The sequence below is a fragment of the Callospermophilus lateralis genome, chromosome 2 (genome assembly GCF_048772815.1).
Source record: "Callospermophilus lateralis isolate mCalLat2 chromosome 2, mCalLat2.hap1, whole genome shotgun sequence".
Lineage (NCBI taxonomy): Eukaryota > Metazoa > Chordata > Mammalia > Rodentia > Sciuridae > Callospermophilus > Callospermophilus lateralis.
The window spans coordinates 54230041-54240566 of record NC_135306.1 but is presented as its reverse complement, the minus strand read 5'-3'; the positions used below and the strand labels follow the sequence as shown (position 1 = coordinate 54240566).

The 10526-nt window shown below is 38.7% G+C and overlaps 1 pseudogene; it reads left to right on the top strand.

Moving 5' to 3' along the window:
• The first annotated feature begins 3880 nt into the window (after positions 1-3880).
• Positions 3881-4431, top strand: LOC143390934 (large ribosomal subunit protein eL18 pseudogene; annotated as a pseudogene).
• Positions 4432-10526: the final 6095 nt, after the last annotated feature.

Sequence of the window (10526 nt, the reverse complement as noted above, 5' to 3'; positions counted from 1 at the left end):
AAACTCAGAAATGGGACTGGTATACACTAAAGGCATGCTCAAGGTGGACCATGCTCCATCCTGGGGGCATCTTTCCCTGAGAGTGAAAATTCTGAGCAATCCTGTGCATCCCATAGACTGGTGCTAGCAGGCAGCTGTGGGCACAGATGGAGTAGTCGTGCCTGCTGCTTCACTGACTGCTCTACCCTAACACGGCCCCGAGAGTTAACTAGATGTCCTAACTCCTAAAGCATTAATGACTAGTGAGGACCTCACTGGAACTCTGCCTTGCTTAAATATGCCACATGTCCCCAATCTCAGCACTTCCCCTCAATTCCTTTCTCTATAGCGTCTGCCCCTGTCTAGAGTTCCACTTTTCCCACTCCCAGTCTCCCCTTCCAAGAGTTTAACCATGCTGCTTCTTGAGACCTCCCTAACTTACACACAGCACTGGATAGAACAACAACTTGGGAAAAGCCAGATCTTTCATCCCCAGTGATCCCCAGTTGTTACTCAGTCATGTCCGGGAAGTGCTTTGATTTCTGTCATCACTGGCAAATAAACTAGGGATCAGCCTAGAGCTGCCCATGAGGAGGCTGACATTTGCAGAGAGGCTCCTACGAGCCCATCACTGCTTCTGGCTATTCACAGCCACCCGCTCTTCCAGCAGCAGCAGAGAGTGTGAGCATGGGCACTGATTGGGAAACAGAGTGACAGAGTTCCAGTCACAGCGTTTCTACCCTCTAGTTTTGTAACCTCTGGCAGGTCACTTAACCTTGGTGTCCATAATTTATCCCAAATCCTACACCTAATAATTAAGACAGAAAGCTCATAAAGGGACGGTGAAAACATATGAATTTATTTCCCTCCACCCAAGGGGAGGAATTTAAAGATATTCAGAGAGAAGCAGACAGGGGCAAGAGGGAAGGCAGAATAAAAATTCAAAATGGAGCCAGTGTGGTGCCTTGCTGCCTGGTTGGAGGGCTCCCACGCTGGCTCTGCTCACTCTGACCCTCCCCAGGGAGCTCGCTGGCTTCTCTGTCACTCCCCTGTGCAGCCCCTCAGGGTGTGGAATTGTCTTAACTCCTCCATCGGACTCTGTGGTGGGGAATAGCCACTGCTCAGGGCTGTTGACCCAGGGAGCCGAAGAGTTGAGATACTATTTAGAGATTCATTTAAGACTATTTTATTGTGATTCGTTTTATTTTTAACTTTTTAGCCCTGATGCCAGTTCTAATCTGATTCTGTACTAAGCATATGAGCCCTGTGCTCATGGATATAGTAATAGATGGAAGCACCTCATGTGGAGATAAGTTCCCTTGGGGGCGCTCATCCTGGGTTCTGGCCAGCATTGCTAGTTATGTGAGCTTGAACAAGTTACTTAAACTTTGTGAACCTCAGTTTCTTCACCTATATAAGGGGAGAAAGAACAGCATGCCTCATGAGGTTGTCATAAAGATAAAATCAGACCACAATGGCCACATGTATGACCTGGTGGTATCAGTTTCATGGATGCAACTTACTCGCGAACTTTTCATTATGTCCAGGTTTTCTGTGCTCCCTGAGGATTGGGGAGGCACATGTGGCCCTTTTATTAGCTTCCCTCACCTTCTGGCTCTGTCTCGGACTGCAGTCTCTCCTCAGATTAGGGTTCCTAGGGGTCTGAATTGGGTAAGCAAGAGATGGTTCCAACTTGAAGACCGTGAGGGTTCCCTGCTCCTTGGACCTCAAATCCAGTACCCAAGCCCATTCAGCCAGTAACAGTCCCCTGTCCTCCTTCAGTTTTCTTCTGGTGAAGCTGTCAGCGGAGGGTCAGCAGCCCTTGGCCTCTCCTTCTCATGCCATGGGCGGTGCCTACCCACCAGGGAAGGCTCAGCTTTCCTCCCACCTCAGCTGTGGCTTCCAGTAGCCCTTCCTATTGCATCCCTTGAGACCCCATCTTAATTGATTTACCCCCATCCCTAATGGCTCCCAAAGGAAGGCCTTGAGTTTCGTCCAGGCTGCTGGACAAAAGGCCATATTGAAGACAAACAGCAGAATCTTCAGCTTCCTAAAGAGATTAAACACTGAAAGGAATGGAAACCACCGATTATCAAGTCGGAGACATCCTGGTGATGAAATGATCTACCTCCTGCTTCTCCTGGAGGCAGGTATTTGTTACAGACAAAGATATTTTGATTGAAACCAGGAACAGAGTCTGGGTCTGGAATTGAAGTGTGCTCACCCTTAACTTAAACCAAGTTTTCTCTACCATGTTTTCTGAAAATACATGTTTAAAACATTTTCTCTCATAAATGTAGCCATTTATAAGAATGTGTGACAACCAAAAAAAAAAAAAAAACCGGTTACCATATAGCATGATCCTATTTTTTACAACTGGATCCATATGTTCACTTATACATAGAAAAATATTCCGTTAATAATTCAATTATAAATGGGAGAAGCATATAATTTTATGTTATCTGAAATATTGCAATGCTACACATTGTATCTGTAAATAAAAGCAAAAAGTAAGGTAAAAGGATACAACATCTTTCCTGTACTTATATGTATGTATATATGTATGTATTTGCAATTTCCTGTGACTCTACAATTACAGAGAGATGTTCCTAAACTTTCCTTGGCTCAACTTATGATTTTTCAGTTTTATAATGGTGCAAAAATAAAATGCACTCAGTAGAAACTGTACTTCAGATTGAATTTTCATTTTCTCCTGAGCTAGCAATATGTGGTATGCTATGATCTTCAGATGCTGGGCCGTGGCAGTGAGCCACAGCTCCCAGTCACCTATGCAATCAGAAAAGTGAACAAGTGATATTCCAGAGTACTGTCTTCTAAGCTGTGATGTCTGGTAGGCTAGGTGTACTCGATGCATTTTGACTTCCAATATTTTCCATTTACAATGAGTTTAATAGAACACAATCCCAATCATAAGTCAGAAAGAATCTGTATTTGAAAGCAACAACTTGAAAAAAAAATTGAATGCATTTTTCCATCTAAATTTTTTAACTTCTGCACACTAAAGCCTGAGACAGACTTGAGAGGACTGCCCAGTGCTGCAGGTATCCCTGTCCTTGGGATCATGGGCATATTCTCCCATCAAGCTTTAGGAAAGCAAAGAAAAAGATAAAAAATGAGAGTGGCGGTGAAGGCAGAGTAACAATATCCTGCACGTGGCCCTTCTGACAAGGCAAACCTTGCCAAAAGCCTCACAAATTAGGCTCCCAAAACTACTGGGGGAGGCTGGTGCATGTGAATAGGACAGATAAACATGACACCCCCAAGGCTGATGAAAAACAGTGATAGGTGGCCTGGAGCAACCTGCCCTGCAGTGTAAAAGTTCTTCTGAACCAACAAAGACCGCAGCAGATTTCCTAAACACTGTGTCAAAGCCTCCTACTGGCTCCTTAAGGGCAGGGTTATCTCTCTGAGGCTGTCATTAGGAGACAAATCTCTCCATGTGCCAAATGCACCCTCCCCTCTACACCCTTTCTCTAATCCTGCCACACACATACACACATATATAAGACAAGTAAGACCAGGTGGTAATGAACTCAGATAAATGATAAAGGTGAAAAGAAGGCCCCCCAAAGTAGTCTATAGTCTGGTGTGTGTGTGTGTGTGTGTGTGTTGAAATTAAAGAAGAGAGGAAAGGGTAGATGGGAGTTTTATAATTTTACCTGCTTTTGCCAAAGTGGCAGAGGAATTGATTTATGATAAAAATTCCCGTTCATGGAACAGTCATCATTTCTCCAGGAACATTTATTATTCACCATATATCAGAAACTGTTCCAGGTAGAGGTGAGCAAATATATATCTGTTCTGTGTCCTGGAGACACATGGGGTCTAGTGGGGTAGCAGGGGTGAGAAATGACATTAACCAACTATTCACAAAAGAATCATGGGAACTGACATCCTTCACAAGGACTGAAAGGTTTGGTGCAAGGGGCCCAAGAAGGAGGACGTCTACCTAAGGCAGTTGGTCAAGTTGTATAGGTTTCTGGCTAGGTGAACCAATTCCACCTTCAACCAACTTGTACTGAAGAAGTTGTTCATGAGTCATACCTGTCTCCGTCTCCTGGATGATCTGGAAGATGAAGCTTCCTGACCAAGAAAACAAAATGGCTATGGGACATGGGACCAAAGAGATAATGCGTGTGTTCAGGAGGTGCCCAAACTGATTGTGTGTGCACTGTGCGTGAGCAGCCTAGCCCACTGCCACATCCTCAAGACTAGGGGCTAGATCCTCAACTTTGACCAGCTGGCCTTGGACTCCACTGAGGGCTAAGACATAGTCCTGCTCTCTGGTCCTCACAATGGCCAAGAGGTGCACCAGCATTTTGGCAAGGTTCCCAGGACCCGGCACAGCCACACCAAACCGTATGTCCATTCCAAGGCCAGAAATTCAAGCAGGTCAGAGGCCAGAGGGCCAGCCATGGCTACGAAAACTAACCCCAGATCTTACTGGATCTTACTGTCAATAAAAAGATTTTGGATTAAAAACAAAAAGAGTAAATACAAAATTGCTTCAATGTTGGGGGCTCTAAGGAAGAGTGCTATGACCGAGTGTAACTGGGAAGCAGTAGGTTTGCAGCTGGTCAGGCACCTTGGGGAAGGCTTCACAGAAGATGCGACTAATGAAAAAATCTTATTGATATTCCATACAATAATCTTCAAGGCAAGTTTGATTATCTTTATTTATAAAACTGGAAGTCAAGGCTTAGGACAAATTAAGCAATTTATCTGAGAGTAAGAGATGGGATCAAAACCAGGGATGTTATTCTCTAAAATCAATTATAGTTCCTGCAGGTCACCTATTTTAATCTCAGAAGCTCATATTCTTTCTCAGTTTCTGGCCTTTCTTAGAGCCAGAGATGGGTGAGCTCGTTCTTGGACTGGAAGAGGACAGGATGAAAGCATCAGGTTCCCCAGGTTCTAAGATGATTTTGGCTCATGAAAATGAAGATTAGGATTGGAGTTTCTGCTAAGGGTCCTTTAAATCTACTCCCGCATTTTTTTTTTTTTTTGTAATGTACTCAGGAAAATTATAACCCATAAAGATAGGGCTCCTGTTGTCTATATCTCAAAACTTTAATCGAGGTATTCAGTGTCCTGTACAAATCTTAAATGATGGATTTTTACAAATGTGTTCACCTATCTAATCCTCACACCTATTAAGATACAGAGCATCTTTCATGCCATTCAAAGATCCCCGTTGGCCTCTCAAGGAACACCCTCTTCTCCTAGGCCATCCATAATCACTGTTCTGATTTCTATCACCGTATATTGTGGCTTTTCTAGAAATTCATATAGGTAGAATAATAGACTATTTATTCATTTGGATCTGGCTTCACTCAGTGGGTTTTGAGCTGTATCTGTGTTATTGTGTATTAGTAATTTGTTACTTTTTATTGCTGAATCATATTATATATCTACACCATAATTTGATTATTTATTCTCCCACTGATGGACATTTGGGTTACCTCTAGATTTGAATTATTATGATAAAAGCTACAAACATTCACAGACAAATCTTTTTGTGACCATCAATTTATAGATCTCTTCCTGCTAACAGTGGAATTGTTTAGTCATAAAATAGACACATAATTAATTTAATGATAAACTGCCAGATGCTTTTTCAAAATAGTTGCACCATTTTACACCTCTTAAGTGATATGAAAGTTCCAGATTTTCCTTAACTTCTCCAACTCTTGGTATTGTCATTTTTTTTTTCACTTCAGCCTTTTGGTGGGTGCATAAAAGTATCTCACTTTAATTTCATAGGTATTCACCTAATGATTAATGATGCTGAGCCTTCTTTCACATATGAATGGGTCATTCTTATATCCTTTTTTGTTTATTAAAGTCTAATGTACAAGTTGATTTCTGTTTTTACTATTGAGGTGTAGAAGTCTTTTGTAAATTAAGGAGATAAATCCTTTATTAGACATTTGTATAGTGAATATTTCTCCCAATCCATGCCTTCTTTATTCATTTTCTTAATGTTTTTAATTTTGGTGAAATCCAATTTATTAGTTTTTTCTTTTATTTTTAATGCTTTTTCTTTCCTGAGAAATTCATGTTTATCTAGAAATTACAAAGACCCTTCTTTATGTTTTCTTCTAGAAGTATTATAATATTAGTTTTATATTTAAGTCCCATGATACATCACAAATTAGTTCTTGTATCTGATGTAAGGTAGGGACCAATACTTTTTTCTTCATATGAATAGGCTATTGTTCCAGAATCATTCATTGAAAATAATTTCCATTTCTCATCATATTGCATTTGTATATCTAACAAAAATCATTTGACCTTATGCACATGGCTCAATATCTATGCTATTTGTCTATGTGTCCCATTAATAAATTTACCTATCCTCTTACCAATGTCTCAGTCTTGACTAATATATTTTTACAGAAGTATAGCTATCAATTTTTTTTCCTTTTCAGAAATGTTTTTCTGTTTTAGGTCTTTGGCATTTCCATAGAAGTTTTATAATTAGTTTGCCAACTTCTGCTAAGGTTTTCATTGGAATCATATTGACTCTTCATGTTGAGTTGGAGATGATTGACATCTTTACAATTTTTGAGCTTTCAATCCATGCATATAGTATATACTTCCATTTCTTTAGATTCTATATTATTGTTCACAGTAATGTGTGTAATTTTCTGTGTAAAGGTGTTGTATAAGGTCCTACTTTGTAATTTTGGTCATAGGGATAAATTTATATAAATTTTAATTTTATGGTTTGAGATGCTTTTGCAAATGAAATATTACATTTTATTTTCCAGTTACTCATTACAAGACTATAGAAATACAATTGATTTTTATATACTGACTTCTCATTTCAAACATCCTTGTTTAATTTGATCATAAGTGCTCAGTACTTGTAATTTTGTTTCTTTTTTCTTTTTTCTGGGGAGTGGTGGTGCTTATTTTTGGTAGGTTACTTAGGATTCTATTTGTACACAATCATATAATCTATGAAGGGAGTTATAATTATTCCTTTCCAAAGTATGTGCTTTTTATTTCTTTTTTTCCCCAATGGCCATAGTATCTATGAACAATGTTGAATAATAGTGACGAGAAAATATGTTCTTGCTTTGTTCCCAGTTGTTGGTGAAATGCATTCAATATTTCACCATTAAGTATAATGTTAGGTATAGGATTTTCATATTGACCTATATTGAAGAAATTTTCTTCTATCTCTAGTTTTCTGGGGGTTATTTTAAATCATAAATATAAGGTTGAATTTTGTCAAATGCCTTTCTGCATCTATTGAGACCATCATAGAATTTTCATTTAATTTCCAGATGTTATAGATTACTAAATAATTACTAATTAACTCATTTTAGAATGCTAAAACAATCTTACTTTCTTGTGATAAACTCCATTTCGTGAAGTGTTAATTATTTTTAAACATTGTTGGATTTGACTTGCTAACATTTTGTTAATTTTTGTGTCTACATTCATAAGAAATGTTTGTCTGCAATATTCTTTTCTTGGAATAGTCTTGTCTGGTTTTGATATCAATGTAATGCTGATCTAATTAAATGAGCTAGGAAATGTTCTCTCTCTGTTTTCTGAGAAAGATTGGGTGGAAGTGTTATTTCTTCCTTAAAAGTGATAAAATTAGTCAGTGAAGCCATCTCAGTCTGGAGTTTCTTTCTGGAAAAGTTTTAAATTATGAATTCAATGTCTGTTGCAGTTATTGGTTATTAACATTTTCCATTTCTTATTGGGTCAATTTTTGTAAAATATGCTCTAAATAAATTTATCTGTTTTATTTGAACTGTCAACCTAACTGGCTTAAAATTGCTTACATCTTTTTATTATTATTTTAACATCTGTGGGATCTGTCACAATAATCCTTCTTTCATGCTTGAAATTCGTAATTCTTTTTCTCCTTTTTTCCTTGATCAATCTAGCAATTTTTTTTAACTTTATCAATCTTCTCAAAGAGCCAACTTCTGACTTCTGTTTTCTCCTTTTGTTCTTATCTTTATTTCTCATTTATTTTATTTCTTAATTTTAGAATTTCCTTTTTTAAACCCTTGGGCTTAGTTCACTCTTACTTTTTGAATTACTTAAAGTTGACCATAGATCAATTGACTTTATACATTTATCATTTTCAAATATAAGCACTCTTTGCTTTCCAAGTCAGCTTCCTCTCTATGGAGATAGTTCTGTTCTATTTTTGTTTTTTTATCCAGTACTGTCCTTGTGGCTACCTGTAGTCATATAGAAATCTAACTTTTTCTCATAAAATTGATTTAAGAATTTGAATTTGGCAATTATAATATCTCCCAGTTTTCTCTTTTTTGGACTAACCACATTAATGTGGCTTTGGGTGGGGGAAAATCTAGAAAAATGTCAAATATTCTTTTAAATCCTAACCCAAATATTCTCTTAAATCTTAACTTCATGAAAATATAAACAAAATAAGAGGTCTTCTATAAAACAACCATTCTGTAACTCTACACATTGATTTGTGCATTTTAATATGTCATTCTGCAATATTTTAAAATTTTGCAAATTATAAATCCAGAATTCCATTAAACTCAGAAAACTGACATCGCAGGGTAGCGTAGAGCACAGTTGTCCAAAGGTATGCTGCCTAATATGGTAGCCACTAGCACACATATGACTAGAATCAGGTGGACCTTGGTTTGGATTCCAATTCTTCCACTTGGAAAAGCACCCTAACCTCTCAGAGTCTCAGTTTTCTCCTCTGTAAAATCAGAATTATAATACTTGTCACCTTACATTATCTATTCTTGTGATATCTATATGATAATGCATGTAATATGTTTAATACAATGAATACATATTTCTTATCAGAAGAAGAGAGATTAAATAACAGGGCTAATGAAAAACAGACGTTTAGGGCCAATCACTCAAAACCTATGCAATTCTGTAGCCAAAGTTCCTGCAGAGGCAAAGATCACTGGTACTGGGGAAAACCTTGCTGCCATAGGCAACCCGTATGGCTGGAGGTGTCACCTTAGTATTAAAATGCAAAAATGTCATGGGGGGCATGCTGGAAATGGAGCAAAACCACACCATTAGAAGTGGAATTGTGAGTCAGCAGAGCTGCCATGATAGTGGGCATGGGGGTCAGTGAAAGTGACCATAGCTGGAAGCCATACAGGTCTGGGGTAAGAGCCCAGGAATTAGTTCCTATTTTAAACCTTTAAAATACAAATGATAAGGACTTCTGATGGCAGTGCAGGAGGCAAGCTAAGGGTTTTCCTCTCTTCCACTGAAGATTATGATTCTACTCTCATTATTCAAAAGTTCATTTGAACAAAGCGTGTATGAGCCAACACAACATCCTCATTATACCAAAGTCATTTCCCTTTTATCAACCGTGCATGAGACAATTCACATTTATAGAAACACACATGATAGGAAGACTGATCATAGCGGAAAAGGAACTGGGTTTGGAATGAGAAGAACCAAACTTCAAGTCCTATCTCTGTGACTTACTAGCTTTGTCAAGTACATATTCAACATTTTTAAATGGTAAGGTTATCACCTATAGATGAATGTTATCACTCTGCACCTGCTTGTTTTGTGGCAATGGTGTGAATTCCAGATGAAGAAATTGTATGGTTCTTCTCAAATGTAAGGAATTCCTGGAAGGATAGTATTTGAATAAGGTCAGTGCAGTTTGTCTCTGACAAGTTACAGTTCAGCTCTCAAAGTTCCAGGATGATACAGGAGGCACAGGGTCCTCCTCTGCTCCTATCTCCTTGCATCTCCAAGAAACAGCCCGGACTACCACCCCCAACCCCCATCCTTCCTGTCTTCTCAGGGTCTTTGGAACCTTAGACAAGTTCAAGGGGCTATTATCAAAAAAAACTCCAACAGAGGCCTATTTGGATTTTGATGATTCATTTTACCATCAATTGTGCAAATAAAACAACACTCAGAAGAGAAGAACCTTCCTTCTTGCTTTGTTGCCCATTTCTCCAGGTCAAATCCATTCAGAAGTTTAAACTGGACCCCCCTAGCTGTTCCCAACAGAAACCCTCCCCATTGACTCTTACGGTCAGCATTTCAGAAGGGTCCCCCTTTCTCTTCCCACTCTTACTCCAACACAAAGAGATAGTGGAGGAGAAAGATGACCCATTACTACTTTAAGTGCTTTAAAGACAACAGGACAATTTTTCACTGAGTTTAATATTCATTGCTTGAAGTAAAGGGCCTTTCTCTGATCCTGCTGTCCTTCTGCATACCATCTTTTTGGCTTTTTTATTTCCTTCTCTAATTTCCCTACTTTGCTCATCTCAGACCAATTTCACAGAGAAAGAAGAGTCACCTCCTATCTACCTTACCACAGAAATGGGTCTACAATACAAAGGGAATGTCAAATGTTTGCTGTCTTGCAGAAGAGCCCACCGTAGGCAAAATATAAAAGATAAAGTAGAAAAGATGAAGTCTGGCTTCTCAGCAATCTCTGCTTCCCAGGTGTCATTGGGTAACTGAAGAAACATGGAGTAAATCTGAATACCTGCTCTCACACAGTGTGCAGGGGATGA